We start from the raw sequence: 17,053 nt of genomic DNA, 5'->3' as shown, positions 1-17,053 counted from the left end.
TTGAGAAATGTAGCCACAGCTAGGGGTAAATTACTGGCACCTGGTGGCCAATGAGAGATGCCACCATAATGGCAACAACAATGCCCTCTTACTGAAATAAACAGAATTTTTAAAGCAGGAGTTTTCAAAATATTCACATACAAAATGGTATTGCCATGTGTCAAAATCAGAAATATTATATGATGCAATGTATTTTTATTTGTAATACACTAGTGCAATGATTGTGAAAGATCCATTCATCCATCCATCTGTCTATCCACTGACCTTTAAATGGTTTCTCTTACTTAGGATAATATGTATGTTGCATAAATCATACATGAAGGCCTGACCAAAATATACCTATATTCATGAGATTTACAATAATATAACAATAAAATAACGTCCTTATTGGCTACCTAGTTTGTAAGATCCCACCTTTAGGGGTGAGGTGACATCATCAGGGTGCTGAGCGTGATGTTGTACTCATGAACGAATGGTCATTGGTGGAAGATAAAGCATCGAGGTACGGAACACTGCAGCACAAGCGAGCAGGTGAGGAATATTACAGCTGTGCACCGCAGACAGACGAAAGGAAACGTAACCCAGGATTAACATGCCTTTCTCTTAATGGCCGCTCTTTCTCACTCTCTGTGATGCATGTTGTCCCAAAGTCTTTGTCTCTCCTTCCTCCTCCTCCTCCTCCTCTTCTGTGCCATCGGTGTCGTCGACATGGTGGGGGGGGGGGGGAACCGAAGCCTTACTTAGTGTCACCACAGTATCCTGGCGAAGCATCTGTAGTTGGCTGATAGAGGCGATGCGGGAGGACTGGGCCGCCTGTACCGTCCCCGGCCGGAAGCCCAGGACTGACAGCAGTTACCCAGCACATCCCCTGAGTACAGACACACACACCTAGGGAATGGAAGGCAGCTGCTGTGGCCCATGTGACCTGCTGTTTCAACACTCCTGCCAGGCCAGATGAACGGCATGAGAGCCCAACTGCAGCCTGTCCTCGGGTTCCGGCTTCCGCAGGGGGAGCGCATTTCAGCGGTTTCTCCCAGACCCGTTCATCAGCAGCGATAAAGTCGGGGCAAAACACTCCACACGTGTCAGTCTCCTGGCTGCTTCAGCAATATCTACTGAACTGGAAGAAGGGGACAACTGACAGACCAAATACAGACAGCCGGCTCACATCAACATTTCTGCTTTGTCATTCATTAACGTCACACATTTATGAGTACTAAAAGATCAATACAAACTAAATATTGTCAAAAATACTGTTCATTCTAGACTAACTTCTAAATGTTCTCTTTCTTTTCATGAAGTAGGCCTTCATACAAAGCCTGTACCAGATTGAAAAGAGGACAGTTAATTGTAACAGATCTTGACCTACAGGTGGCACTGTTGGGTAAGAAATATATCTCGCAGCTGAGACTTGATTCTGGAATGCACAAGTTTAATATGGTGAGTTTTCATGACAAATTAATGTGAACATTTCAAAACTGTAAATGTACTCTTTCAAATCTTTCAGAATAGCAACTACTGTTACAAAATAAAGTAAAACTTTTGTGAAATATTGTTGTTTGTATAAACTTTTTTGCTTGATTTTCCCTGTGCATTGGATCTTCTCTGTTTGAGTGATTTCATGCCATATCGTGTTTTTTTCTTTTCAGTTTGTAACTTAATGCACCTTGAGTTTGTAAACAAAACTACTACACTGAACAGGGTAATGCTATTGCATTAAGCATCTGGCTTGTAAAACCAAATCCTAACAGTAGGAAGACCTGCCACAAACAGGCTTGAGTAACCAAGAATCCTAGACCCCATGGATTATACAATATGTCAGAGTCATGTGGTAGCTAGTTTATATGTGTTGTAATTGTAATTCCACATTGCATCCTGCTTATTTGAGGAGCGAACCAATGAGATAAAAAAACGGGGGAAGGTGGAGGAGAGCTCAAAATCAGAAAGAGGAAGGGAGCTCTGTGGCTGCCACAATGTCAGAAAAAAACATACCAATCTGTACCTCTGCTTGTCACTGGGTCTGTGCCCTCAAGGATCTGCCAGTTGTACCCTTAGATAGAGATGGCCAAATGAAGCATCTTCATTTCCTGTATTTTTGACCCCACTAAAGTGAGCCTTTTTTGGAATAGAGACCGCCATCTAGTGGTGTCAGAAATTACAGCAAATGGTTCATAAAGCTTCATTTGGACATCACTACCCTTAGCTGTAGGTATTTGGACCTTTTAAGCTACAGAAATGGACTATGAGGAACATTTTTGTACCAATGGGGTTACATTGATATTGTTTCTACCTTGGGGATGTTCCTCCATTTCTGTACCTTATAGCAGACTAAAAGACATTTACCTACAGCTAGGGTACAATTGGCAGACCCTTGAGGGGGATGTTTCAAGTGTTTCAAGCAGGACCCAATGGCTGATAAGCTACAAGTCTTTCTTAAATGTGCGGGGGGGGAGGCTGGTTCTTTCACATCCTTACAACAGGTCTCGCAGATCACAGAAGGGACACATACCCAAATCTACACCCCTGAGCAGTTGTTGAACCCAGCACTGCATCTCTTAACTTCCATAAAACTGTATCTGGTTGATGTATAATAAGTCTGGTTGATGTATAATAAGTCTGGTTGATGTATAATAATTCTGGTTGATGTATAATAAGTATGTACATGTATAGGAAGATCCCCATACCTGTATGTTCTGCACATTCTGCAGTTTCATTTGGGAATATCTGCTATTTCAGTATGAGTGTAATAATGTCCGTGGCAGTATGAATGCTGCTATCATTTATGACCCTTTATGTATTTACATGACTATATGGTGTCATTAATCCACGGGCCATAAATAAATGACCATTTTCAGTGCACATACCCCAAAATCACACATACAGACAAAGGCTGGCATGCAGCACATGGGGAAAAGGTCCGTTACATTTGCCCCTCTCTGTTCGAAACCCTGCAGTGATCTATGGGATATATCTGCTAATTATACCATGGTTGCGGTTCTGCAGAGCTGAGCAAAATTCCGTTTGAACCGGAATTCATGAGCAGAAGTGTATCCTGATGTGGTAAGGAGTGTGACCTGAGATGAGACTTGTGTTGTAGGGGGGGTGGGGGGGGGCACTGTGTGGCTGGCGTGAAACTCTTAACTCCCTTGGTGGGCAGAAATGGAGGGGATAATAGGTCAGGGGTAGGTTTTGTGTCTTCCCAGACCTTTGTGATGGTCTGGGAAACACCATCTCCTAACTAAAATCAAGGCCTAGGTGAATATAAATGACAGATCAACATTGACAGAGAAACAGCTTCCATTTATGGAACACAGATTCCCAAACATACATTGGTTAATAAACACAAACATCCAGAATGCCCTTTCTCTCTCTCTAAAACAGAAACATGGAAGCTTTTCAGGAGCTGCCCTCTTTGGTTTATAAAATAAAAGCTTGTTTATACCTAAGAAACTTTCCTAAAAGTCTCTTTAGGTCATTTCTATACAATATTCGCATTCACATTTTGAGGGCCCAATCACCAAACTTCACAGAACATCTCCATTCCCTGGGATAACGTCCACCACCCGCCAGGAACCACGTGACACGTTTAATGCTATCAGAAATGCCCGGATCATTCCAACCATAAAATACTAAAATTCAGCCAGAGTGTGGATCTGAAGAAACGAAACACAGTGTATGCTGCGTGCTGCTGCCTAATCCCATGTTCAGCTGTCACCCATCTCCATTACGAGAGGCAAGAACAGACGAAAGTACAAGAAAACAGAAATGAAGGAGGGAGTATGTGGATGAGGCAGAATCTAATCCTCATATCAAAGGGGTTCCTAGCTGTGATACAGGCTGATGTCTCTACACTAATCTGCAAGCAGACATGCACAAGCACACACACACAAAAGGAAGAAATACAGATAGTCATTTTATGTACATTAAATATAGATACTGGGGCTCTGCAGAAGGGTTGGTGCTCCATCCTGGGTTGTTCCCTGCCTTGTCTCCAGCCACCACAAGAGGTCAGGAGTCTTTTACTAAAGAGCAGAGAAAACAGCGGCACTGTAAAGAACAGGAAGCTGCTCAGTGCCGCCTGCCATACACAGAGGAACATAGCAAACCTTCACACTCATTTCAGCATCACAATCCATATTTCAACCATGAAAATTATCTTTTAAAATCATTATTCTTACTCAGTTGCCATCTTGTAAAAACAACATATTATCTAAAAGTGCTCTTTCCTTGATCCTACAAACAACCACAGTTTGTGTGTTTGCATTCCTGTCTTGGAAGGCACTTCCTACTGAGTCCAATTTTGCTGTAATTAACTATTCCTAATCCCTAGCCTCCGAAATCAGAAGGAGATACAAAATAACATACTATTCTACTGCTTCATTTTTGAGCAGGTGATGTGATGACATTTTTTATTAAAGCCCTCACAATGTTAATTTATTAGATGTTGTTGTTTTTATGGAAACATTTTCTGAAAAATTGTTTTTACATACACACCCAGACCAACACTCATATACAAATTCAGACGCTTACACACAGACAGAAAGACACACACATGTTTGTATCCACATCTTTGTGGGGACTGTCCTTTCATTTCTGTGGGAAAAACCCTAATCCCAACTATAACACCCTTAACCCCTACCCAGCCCTAACCTTAACCATAAGCAACCAAACAAAATACAAGACTTTTGGCATTTTTTAGTTTTTTGATTACTGTCAGAGATTGTCATAATATTGAGTTTCCCCTTGTGGGGACTGCAAAAATGGTCCCGACAAAGTCAAAATAAAAGATTTTTATCACATAGTGGGGATGTTTGGTTCCCGTAATATAATATATACATAACCCAAACAGACACACACACTCAAACACACACAGACAGACAGACAGACACAGGCACACACAGACTGACAGACAGAGACAGACAGACATACAGACACACACAGACAGACAGACAGACACACACACACAGACACCCAGACAGACACAGGCACACACAGACAGAAAGACAGACAGACAGACAGAGGCACACACAGACAGACAGACACAGGCACACACAGACAGACTGACAGACAGAGACAGACAGACATACAGACACACACAGACAGACACAGGCACACACAGACAGACACAGACAGACAGACACAGGCACACACAGACAGACACAGGCACACACAGACAGACACAGACAGACAGACAGATAGACAGACAGACAGACACAGGCACACACAGACAGACACAGACAGACAGACAGATAGACAGACAGACAGACACAGGCACAAACAGACAGACTGACAGACAGAGACAGACAGACATACAGACACACACAGACACACAGACAGACTGACAGACAGAGACAGACAGACATACAGATACACACAGACACCCAGACAGACACAGGCACACACAGACAGACAGACAGACACAGACAGACAGACACAGACAGACAGACACAGACAGACAGACAGATAGACACAGTCAGACAGAGACACACACACTCCCACCTCATCTCACAGTGGATGCCTCTCATGCCGCTTTGTGGGATGAAAGTCCCCCTTGCTCTATGTCCTATGCAGGTGTATTTGGAAGCATGTTGGGGGGGCTTAAGGGTGTGGTGGAGCTGCACAATGACTCCAACTGTCTGCCTCTCACACAGCTGCAGGGTTAACGAGAGCCAGGATTGATGGGCAGACAGACAGATAGACATTCGCGCACCCATGTAGGCGGGCTCACAGACTCAGTGATGGACAGACGGACAGACAGTATGCCCTGACCTCAGCACTTCAAACGGACGGGAAGATTCCTGTGCTGAGAGACATGTTCTCCAGCAGGCCGACCACAGAAAAGAAAGGCAGATAAAAGTGAGCAGACGTGGGAGCGAATAACAGCACAGGAGGAGGTGATGTTCAAAGTCTGTGCTTAGCCAAGCATTTATGACAGCAGTGGTCCTCTGCATTCACATGAACTTGTCATGAAAACTCACCATTTTAAACTTGTGCATTCCAGAGTCGAGACAGCATTCACAGAGGCTGTGCTTTTGTCGTGCGCGAAATGATGTAAGATGCTGTCCTGATGCCTGTCCATGTCTTAAAAATAAATTATAACAATAATCACTTTTCATTACAGATACTTGTGCACTAAAATGTAAATGAAGACACAGGGGTATTACATCCATAAAGATTGATGTATGAACACGAATCAACCAATTCCTGTGATGCTAAACTCCAACCCACCACACACACACACACACACACACACACACACGCTCAGTCCATTCATATGTTTGTGGGGGGACTCTTCATTCATTTCTACGTGCATAACCCTAATCCCAACTATGACAACCTTAACCCCTACCCAGCCCTAACCTTAACCATAAGTAACCTAACAAAATACGAGACTTTTGGCATTTTTACATTTTTGATTGGATTCACAGATCTCTCTGGGGACCTGAAAAATGGTTTTTATTACATTGTGGGGGACATTTGGTCCCCCACAAAGTAATATTAACCTAATCCACACACACACACACACACACACACAGTCCGACTTGTTTACGTCTCCTTCTAATAGCTGAGGAGGCACTGTGATCGTGCAAAACTGCATCTGACAAGCACGACCGTCAGAGCTTTGTGGAAGCAGCAGGCATTAGGAATCATGGGCTCTTCACAGAAGCTGTGGACTGTTCCACAAAGGCAGCGGGATTTGTGTCTCCCCATCAGAGCAGATCAGCAGGGAGACGACATGCAGGTGCTCCAGCACGGGTGTGACTCTCCTCCTCACACACACATTACCTTTTGCACTCTAGCTAGAATGCTCCCACGTCCCGTTGGCTGACGAGTGTGGCTTTCATTTCAGAATGGCCGGCTCTAATGTACGTCAGACCTGATGGAGAAATGGAAGAAAAGCAAGCATTTTATCTTATTTTAATTTTAATTTGTATTTGTTATGCAGGAACATTTAATTGGGATCACTTATAGTAGTATATTTGTTACATACTTGTAACCTATTTACACATCTTATGCATTTAAATGAAAAGAGCTGAATTAATTAAGACTCTTCGCTCAATAGTAATCAATGACAATCCAAATATGAATATATAGTCCCACTATTTGTACTGCCCTCATACACGCATATATATATATATATGAGGCACACTACAGGAATGTATATATTCTGTTTGTATCTCTCTGTGGTTTACATTCATTTCTGTTCTTCTGTCTACTCAAAATTGTTACCCATTAATAATTAATTGCTAGAATTTGTTATTCATTTAGTCTTGCTTCCCGGTTTTTGCCCTACATCCACCCATTCTGTACCAGTCAGCCACTTGTGTTTACCTCCTTTGCCCCCTTTGGAGTGTCACGCCGTTCCCCTCTCTACGGCTATCATCATTAGAGAAGGTTGCAGAGTGTGAAGGGTAGGTGGCATCTGAGAGCGCATGCAGGAGAGCAGGCTGCAGGAGAAACAAATGGAGGGGGAACTGGCAGAACTCCGTGTCAGGAAAACACGCTGCTCGTTAGGCCCCACCCGTGCTTGGCCCTCCTGGTACACACTTCCTGTAACGACTCCACACACTTCCTGTCCAGCCGCTGGGAGTCCTGACTGGAACATTCCTGTAGTGTGCCTCATATTATACACATACACACACACACACACACACACACACACACACAGGTTTGTAAATATATCTTTGTGGAGACTCTCCATTCATTTCTATGGGGAAAACTCTAATCCCAACATGACGACCTTAACCCCTACCCAGCCCTAACCTTACCCATAAGTAACCAAACAAAATACAAGACTTTTGGCATTTTTAGTTTTTTTGATTGGTCACAGATTTGTTAAAATTGAGTTTCCCCTTGTGGGGACTAAAAAAAAAATGATCCCAACAGCATCAAAATGACAGATTTTTAACACATCGCGGGGACATTTCATAACCACAATGTAACATATACATAACACACACACACACACACACAACCAGACCCCCACACCTTTCACCAAACATGCACACATACAGTAACTGAATTCTCTCACCAAATGAAACACAAGCAGAGTGTCTCTTTTCGCCATGGGTACTATAAAGTAAAAACAAAACAAAAGTACATGAACAAAAAACACATTACACATATATTGCTTTATCAATATAGCTCAAAACAAATCAGTCAAAAGCAGCATCTTTCGAGCAGAACAAGGTGCAGAAACAAAGGGGCGCATGAAGCACTTAGACTGTTTATAATTCTACAACCCCCAGGATATTTTCTGAAAAAAATAAGTGATTGACAGCTTGTCAAATGAGAAATGTTATAAACCCTGACTTCCTGCTCTCGCTGGCAGCACGTTGGCAGGAAGTGAACTTTTCAACTCTGCAAAATTAGGACAAGCATTCTCCAAGACATTCATGGTAGCTGCTAGGAGGGAAAGACACATAAAAAATAAACAAGAAACATGCATTTGCCCTGCTTCACAGTTTGCCAGTCGTCTGAAATAATAAATAATAATTCATATTCTTATCGATGAATCCCATAATCTTCGGCAGCTAGCAAAAAACAAACACCTACTAAATGTCATTTGTCAGACTGTTTGGCAGCCTTCTTCCAATTGGCCTGAATTAATTACAAAAATATGTCAAACCGCTTCAGACAAAATAGCCTTTGATTCCGCACTATCTTTGTACAAAGATTCTGATGATTTTTGTATAATTGTTTAATTGAATCTCTCCAAAGTCGTTGGTGTGATTGAGGTTTTCAGGAAAGGAGAGAGTGAGAAAGGAGGGTGAGAAAGTCTGCGAGAACAAGAAAAGCGGAGGGGGGGTAACTTCCCCTCCGTCTGCCCTCTGTAACCTTCTACAATAACAAACATGGCACACATTACCTGCGTCTCTAATGGACAGACCCCCTTGCTGCCTGCTTTGCTCTTTGACCCAGCTCACCAAGCAGGGAGGTCTTTGTTTGTATAACTCACCTCTAGGACTTTTCTGCTAAACCCTCTGCAATTTGAGGTGATGCCTCTGAACTCTGAGTGTGCAGTGAGGCTTGGAGCGGAAGACAATGCTAGCGGCCTTTCGAATGAAAACGGTCAAGCTTAAAAAATGGTGGAAAACACACTCGGGCTGGGGCCTTGTATTCTCTGTGTGTGGATTTGCACGTTTCTGCTGTGTCACCTGGTACCCTGTCTTCCCCCAGCAGTCCAAAGACATGCAGTTAGGAGGATATTTGGCGTCTCTAAAACGACCATAATCAGTGTGTGTCCTTAAAATGGCCTTGCATCTTGTCAAGGGAGACCTCTGCCCAGCATCTGGTGCTGCCTGGGATGGACCCATGCCATGACTCTCTACTGGAAGAGCAGCTGGAAAGTGGGTGATGCTAAAAGATCCATAGCATAATCAGTAAATTGGTTATATTCCATTTTTAATGACAATAAGCTGAACAAAACACAAGAAGAGTTGTATTCATTAGCATAATGCCATACTTGACTTTTTCAGATCTTTTTAAGATTAAATGTAATTTAATCTTTAATCTGTAATTTAATCCATGGTATTTAAATGATAAATATCCATGGATTCATCCACACTTTACTAGTCAAACATTTTTATACAACACAGGTTTTTACCCCTTTTCCATTTATTTCATAAACTGCAGGTTTTTTTTCTTAAGCATTGGAAAGTCAAGTGAACAACTACAGTATAAATGAAAATATAAGTCAAATAAAACAAGTTTCCTTTATAACATGGAAAGAGCTAGTAACAGTGCATGTCTGGCATCCTATTAACTGGTTGTATCGTGATGGTATAGTCAAATGCACTAGTTAACTCTTTCATCTCATGAGACAGCAATATTTATTATCCCTTGTAGAAAGAATGCCTTGAATGTTCTCTGCTGTTATAACCGCTAGAGGAGGTTACTTTGATGAATCAAAGATATGACACTTTCTTGCTAATAAAGGTACTCAAATGGTAACATACCATAAATGTATTTATTAGCAAATTATATTGAGTGTGCTTTAGTAAATGTTAAGTGAGGAACATGCAAATGTAGAAAATGTCAGTGTGTGCAAAAACATTTTGACTGGTAGTGCTTCAAATTGATAATGGGGCTGGTAAATGTGTCCACATGAATAAGCATACAGTCCACAGACCAATAAGAGCTGTTACCTGCACACATGTCATGTCATGATTTTCAATACAGGCTTCACCTTACACCGCTACAGTTTATTAAATTTACAGCAAAAGTGTTCATTTTTAATGTAACGACAATCCAAATAAATACATTTCCAGGATTTAAGGAATTAAACTGACTATATCATCGACGTGTATTTTTTTCATGTAATACCTACAGAAGTAGACTTTTCAAACACTATCGAGCATAATCAAACTAAGGTACAGTTGTTGCCGAATCTCCTAGTAACCGCATCGTGTAGCTTTCCGCTTCTCCACTAGGTGTCACTATTCACCAGCAAATACTCATAAACCCGCAGGCACTGATTCTGCCGCACAGACACTCACTCTAATAGTCTATAATCATGTAATCGGGCATAATACATTTCTCCATGCCGACATTAAAATAATTACACACTCCGTAGTTCTGTATTTGTATTTGTGAAGGTCTTTATTACATCGAATGAATCGCAAGTTGCTCCGGTTATGTCCATGTTCTCCCAGTGGAACAAAAGATGGGTCAGTGTAATAAAATTAAGCGAAATAACACAAGGATACATAAATATGCAGTTACGAGGAGGGTGAATATTTCAGGTTTCATGACTTTATGTTTGACCTTTCCGGAGAAACAGCTAATCCCTGAATATAATAGACTTTGGCAGAGATATAGAAAATGGCTGCTACGTTATCAGGGTTGCCTGGGCGACCATCAGAGCACAGGGCCGGTGGTGATGCTTTGTTATTAAACAGTGAGTTTATGTTTATTGGAAAATGCAGCTTTTTTTGTCATAACGTGTCATTCATAATGTGTTATGCTGGATAATATGTAAAAGCTGTTTTTTTCCCTCACGCAATAAAGTATGATGATAATACAGAAATAAAATATTTTACACAGTCAGTTTGTTTTAATCATATCAATACTCAGGCAACAAAGTATTGCGTTTATATCAGTCACACATAAAACCGCATTTTTGCATAAAAGAAGCATTTAAAGATAAGACTTATCTACAAACACATATTGATAAAATAAAAGATTGGTTCATTCGAGTAAACAGAAAAATTCAACATATTCTTATCTTATTGTTATTTTGTATTATTATTATTATTATTATTATTATTATTATTATTATTATTATTACTGTTGTTATTATTGTTGTTGTTGTTGTTATATAATCATTATCATCATAATCACGATCATCATCATAATCAAAGTCAAACTAAAGAATTCAAATTTTATGGCGGTCCTACAGATAACGTTTGTAATCTTGTACGCTATGAATGGCACAGCGCAGGCCCGTCAATGACAAAGACTCACCCAAACGAGTTTTGCATATTTAGATAATAAAGCCGTTCTCTGCCCGTGTCGGTTATTAAAATGTAATCGTGAGTTAAAGGGTTAGTCAGATTTCTGTAACTCACATAAAGAGGCAAAAGAAATGTCCTATTGAACAAATAGATACATGAATCATGAAAGCTACAGTGTAATTTGTCAGTTAAAGCCGCTCTGTTTACGAGATGTTTTGCAAACATCATGACGAATGCGAAAACAGCACAGACGCAAACAAATGATTCATCATACATCCCCCTGCACAAATGTTACTGTAACCAATTATTGTGACGACAAGCTGAAACTATTGTGAAGACCCGCTGATGCTGTTATTTTTCATCTCTTTGAAAGACCTGCTTGTCCTGGTGAATCTGGGTAGTTTATTATTACAGCATAATAAATTGTTACATTTCAGTTTCACAAGGTAGGTAAGGCAGGCCAATAATAATAATAATAATAATAATAATAATAATAATAATGATGTATTATTGCTTTCATTATACTGTTAAATTCTTGTTGAATTGTTGGAATATTTGCTAGCGGTGCAAAGATAATCCACATATAGTTAAACTTTTAAAACAAAATAGAAAATTCTGGAAAATGTCTGTTTCGTGAAGTGCTTTATTTGCACGTTTTAAATTAAATTATTATTTTTTAAAATTAGAAGATATTCTGTGTACATAGGACTATGGGAGAATATCAGCCCTAAAGAGAGCATGTGGCTTTTGGTGCGAGACAAGGATCTCGCAAGCAACCCTGAAGCTTATGTAAGCAACTATGAAATGAGGACTAGCAATGACTCAAAATTAATGTTTCTAAATCTTATGACATTCGGTGTTAACGCATAGTGAACATAAATGGGTTAAGCAGGCAGTTACAAACTGCTTTGTAATTACCTGATTATCTGTTAATTCGGTCAATTACACGTTTCAAGAGCTGGCCCTCAACAGAAGCCGGTCCGGTGAGTGTCACAACCAGCCAGGGAGAGAACCGATGCATGGAGCTGGCGTCGCTCCCAATCCATCCGCCACACACACTCACACACCTTGCCAGCTCATTACCGTACAACCGATAATTAATCTTTACAAATGACTCGTACGATTGTGAACCTCGTCTGCATTATGCAACTATAATATGACATTTAGACTACGACCTTATATGCATTCGATAACTTTAAAATTCTAAACTGGGCATATCAAATCGTGAAATCGAGAAAAATTAAATAGAACTTAACAATCAAACCTGATGATCACACATGGTAATTTATACTATACAGAGTTTGGTTTTGTTTAGATCAGATACACAAAGCCTCGGTTGAAAACCAGTCTACTTTAATCTTATCAATCATCGATATATATGTTTTTTTATATTTATCGCGCTAGCGGACACATGTCCTTTAATATCGTTCTACCGAAGTTATTTTATATCATCTTATTCCACACGCTTACCAAAATTGTAATTGTCTGTATTTATTCAGCTTTAGTTCACCGTGCGTTGATGTAGCCTAATAAGTAGCCGAAATAATCGCAAATGAAAAGATGTATACATTATACGTAAGATCAATAAACATAGTGTACAACACAAAATAAATAAAAGATATCTATACATTGTAATCTAACATAATCTTTAATTCATACTTTTATTTTGTTGTGAATGACAAACCTCAAAAATATCTTTTGACGATCATTTTTTTATTCTGGTACCATACTATTTCTCCAGTGTAAAGTAATCATATCAATACACAACAATGAATGGGAATTATATAATTAAACTGCAACATATTCACTTATTTTTTAACAAAACACTTAAAATGTTTTTTGATATGTGCAAGAATTTATCTAATTTTTCGAGAATTTAATTGGGTAGCGCAATAAACGCTGTGACGGGTTCTGTAGACAATTTTTAGATGGGAATAATACATAGCGTTTAATTCGTCCTTTTAAATCGATTGACATCTTTGTTATACATTGTTTCATTAACTGATCAGAGAAATAAAAACATTCTCTCTTGATCCAAAATGATTGACGTGATTTCTGCATAATCGAAATATCTAATTAAGACAGCACAACAAAGAATAAAGAATTAAACTTTTTAAATTAAATATCTCTAATGCCAGATTATAATTATGCGTGCAAATATATATGTATACGGATGTGCTCATTATAAACTATAATGCAAAAAACAAACATATATGGCTCTACACACACCCGCGTAAAAGTTGTAAATATTTTTCAGTCCTGTCACCTATCTGTCTATCATTCTGCAAGATCTCCACTGGTAAATGATGCATTAGATGCATTGAATGTGTTTGTTGTGCGGGTTTGAAAAGGCGGCGATAATCTGGGACTGAGTGATAAGAAATGCCATTTATTCAGCGGCACTTTGGAGCCTATTTCCAGTCCCGATCAGCCCCATTCTCCCGACACCTCCAGCAGCTCGCTGATAACGATTAGGCTATTTATTATCTTCACAAAGAACAAAGATTAGCTAGCACCGATGAAAAATTACCCCTGGATGGTAATAATCAGAGGAAGGAGGACCGAAATCCGATGAGCATATTTTTAACACCTCCCCACCACGAAACCATTCTCTCATATACAGACACATAAATCGCTATTGAAATTGCAGTTGCTTCTTCCTCCTAAACAAATATCGTATATTGCATTCGTTCTCTGTGGTGTACAGCCGCTGCCAACGCATATATATTTGAAACTCACGTTCTGATATAACCTACCCGATAAGACATCACAGCAATTAAATCTAGGACAAGTCAATAAAGTTATTTTCTGTCACAGGCAGAAACATTGCCACTGCAATTAGTGCAGCACAATATTAATATTTATACAATAGTAAGGTCGATGATCAAATATTTATAAGAACAACGGCATCGTGTCGCGTCAAATCGGTTTTATTGTACCACAAAATAAAAAGATTACATATTCTAAGGGATTATTTTTCTTTCCCTAAATGATATAATGGTTTTGTCAAAGTTAAGTAGTGTTCCAGAATACCATTCATTCTATTTGACCATGCTGAAAAATATATGGAAACTCGAAAGTGAGGCAATTTTCTTTTGAATAACGTTATTATTGCTATAATTAACTTCCTGATATTTAACATGGACATCTTTCTTTCTTGATGTGAATGAAACTAACAGACCTGTCACTGCCGCAGAGGGAAGTAAACGTGTGTGAGAAAGAACGTAATAAACGAGCGAGACGAGGCAAGTAGCAGCGTGATTAATTAAAAGTGCTTTCTAATGCTGGCGCAAGATGGAAGTGAATGTTCAGTGGTGATAAGCCTTTATCTCTCGCGCATCGAGAGCGCTTTGCTCTCCTTGCCACACCAGATCAAAGGACTGGCGCTAAACACCGCTCCTACCAGTATTGATCTTTCCGTATTATCATACTAATTAGTTTAATCTTCACTTTAATATACGTTGTATATATTTGATTTCTCGCAACTCAAAAGCACAAGTTAAAATATTTGTAAGACTTTAAAACTCTTCAAGTTTTACAATTACTCCTCTATCTGTACATTGGTTACAATTTACATTAGTGCGTGCTTTACCGTTTTGATTTCAGTCAATGATTATCGTTGCGTGAAGAAATCACTTACAGCATTTAATCATTTTGAAGAGATACATACTGCGCTACACGCAACCCCGATAACGCTTCCAAATTAATTACAGCCAAAATCATACTCCATTTAAGCGAAAGTCTATATTGTCGAAGAAGGTCTACATGGAGGCAAAGTAAGCAAATACATATCTATCCGCATAATGTAAGGAAGCATATCGATGTGTAAAGCCAGTAATAAATTGCAGCATAACATCCACAACACTGGCATGAGAAGAAGCATTTGTGGCCAGAATTACAAATTCGTTTGAAATTGCAAAGTCAAGTCGCGTAGACCACTGACACCAGCGCAGCACAAAAGATGCAAGAGCCGCACAATGACACACGCTTGTAAAGATATTGTAATGATGCAAATGAAGACGAAAGGACGGGCGATGTTATTATGTTCATAAATACACAACTGGTTCATTGTCCGTCTTTTACAATCCGAGTCCCACAGAGAGATTGCTGCCACTTTGCAGCAGAGAACCTTGGCAACCCTGCGCACAACACACTCGCGCGCGCAAGCACGCGGGCTCTTCTTCACAGCCACCGAGGACGAAAGCTCTTCAGGTAACGGGACAGGTTTCCAAAATAAAGAAAAGACACAGAATCTTCCGGCAAGTCACCTCGAAAGGGGAAATTAAATATAATGATACGGAGCGTTAAAAAACCGTAGAGGAGAGGAAGAAAGCAAATGAAACATATTGTCCGATCCTTAATAATAAATCATCATTATTCATGTACCTAGAGGACATCTTTATTCAAGCTTGCATTTTATAATAGTGTTCTGTCTCAGAGCTATGAAATAAAAATTGCCATAACAATCCAGGTTATATAGGCCTACGACGCTCAAGGGTATCATAGCAATGGTATCAAGAACATACGATTGTTTGGTCCGGTTTCTCCGTCACTAACCCATAATAATGATGGCTATATTATGCTAAAATTAGACTTAGTTACTCCAAGATGGGCTACAACGGCGTCATTACAGCCAAGTGTGAGATTATGCAAACAACAGCAATATTTTCATTCGTAATATATTTTTACGCCTTTTAGAAAGTATAGATGGAACGTTTGGATATATGTTACTGCATATGCATGTACGCATTTGTATTTTAACGTAGGCTATTAATACATCTCGCCTTAAATTTTAAGAAAAAAGTCTAAGACCAGCAGATGATAACAACAGTAATAATAAATAATTATAATTATTACTACTATAATTATTACTTCTACTACTTCTACTTGAATTCCGATTTTCGTTGTCCTGTTCTACAGCGACTCCGTAGCTTTGGTAGTATCAGCGACTGTAGAAGGATTTAAACATTACGGTTACTACTTCATCTGATTTTAAGCAGCCCACGGTGAGCGTCGTTTTTAAAACAAATACTTGTCTATTATATTAATGTTGTTTTCATCAGTTGGTAACCACTACTATTTCCATTGTATATCTTATGTGGGCCTGAATTTAACTGTAAAATTCTGCTTTTGTGAGAGATATCTCCACTACAACCGGATTTCGAATACTGACCCAGTGCCAGGTTGGTCCTTTTGGTCGAGTTTTCACCCCGAGGTGATATAAAGGGGCTCCGAATAAACACGAATTAATCATCCTCGCAGAATTGTTAATTTCGAGAAGAATGCAATTAATTCTGTCAGAGTTCACTTTTTGTTTCTTTTCTTTACTCTTTTTTTTTCTTTCCTCATTCGGACTCTGGCGCGAGATGCAGAAGCCGAAGCGCCTTTGCACCTGCCCAGCTGCAGCGGGTGCACACGAGCCTCGGTCACGTGCAGGAGATTTACTAAAGCTTTGCATTTGTTAAAAAGTATTGCGAGTGTGTGTGTGAGAGGGAGGGAGGAATAAAACGGGTGTGTGGAAGGTTTGAGGGTGTATGCAGTCACTGGCATTAAACAGCAGAAATGGGCGTGGAAAGAGCTTAATAAATAAGTTGTGT

The 17,053-nt window shown here is 39.7% G+C and overlaps 1 long non-coding RNA gene across 2 annotated transcripts; it reads right to left on the bottom strand.

Moving 5' to 3' along the window:
- Positions 1–175: 175 nt before the first annotated feature.
- On the bottom strand, positions 176–16,872 carry LOC111840593 (uncharacterized). 2 transcript variants are annotated; one of them, XR_002837457.2, is made up of 7 exons: positions 16,630–16,872; positions 8,033–8,073; positions 7,333–7,448; positions 6,787–6,877; positions 5,770–6,081; positions 5,500–5,651; positions 3,067–4,022 (listed from the first exon to the last, which is right to left on the bottom strand). It is a non-coding gene; the product is annotated as an uncharacterized lncRNA (long non-coding RNA). The 2 variants fall into 2 exon arrangements; XR_002837456.2 differs by lacking the exons at positions 5,500–5,651; positions 8,033–8,073; positions 16,630–16,872 and adding an exon at positions 176–1,115 and having other exon boundaries at positions 3,923–4,022; positions 5,979–6,081; positions 7,333–7,653.
- Between the last annotated feature and the right edge of the window lie 181 nt (positions 16,873–17,053).

The sequence above is a fragment of the Paramormyrops kingsleyae genome, chromosome 6, assembly GCF_048594095.1.
Source record: "Paramormyrops kingsleyae isolate MSU_618 chromosome 6, PKINGS_0.4, whole genome shotgun sequence".
Taxonomy (NCBI): Eukaryota; Metazoa; Chordata; class Actinopteri; order Osteoglossiformes; family Mormyridae; genus Paramormyrops; species Paramormyrops kingsleyae.
Note: the sequence above shows the minus strand (reverse complement) of the source record. Positions and strands in the feature narration are given on the sequence as shown.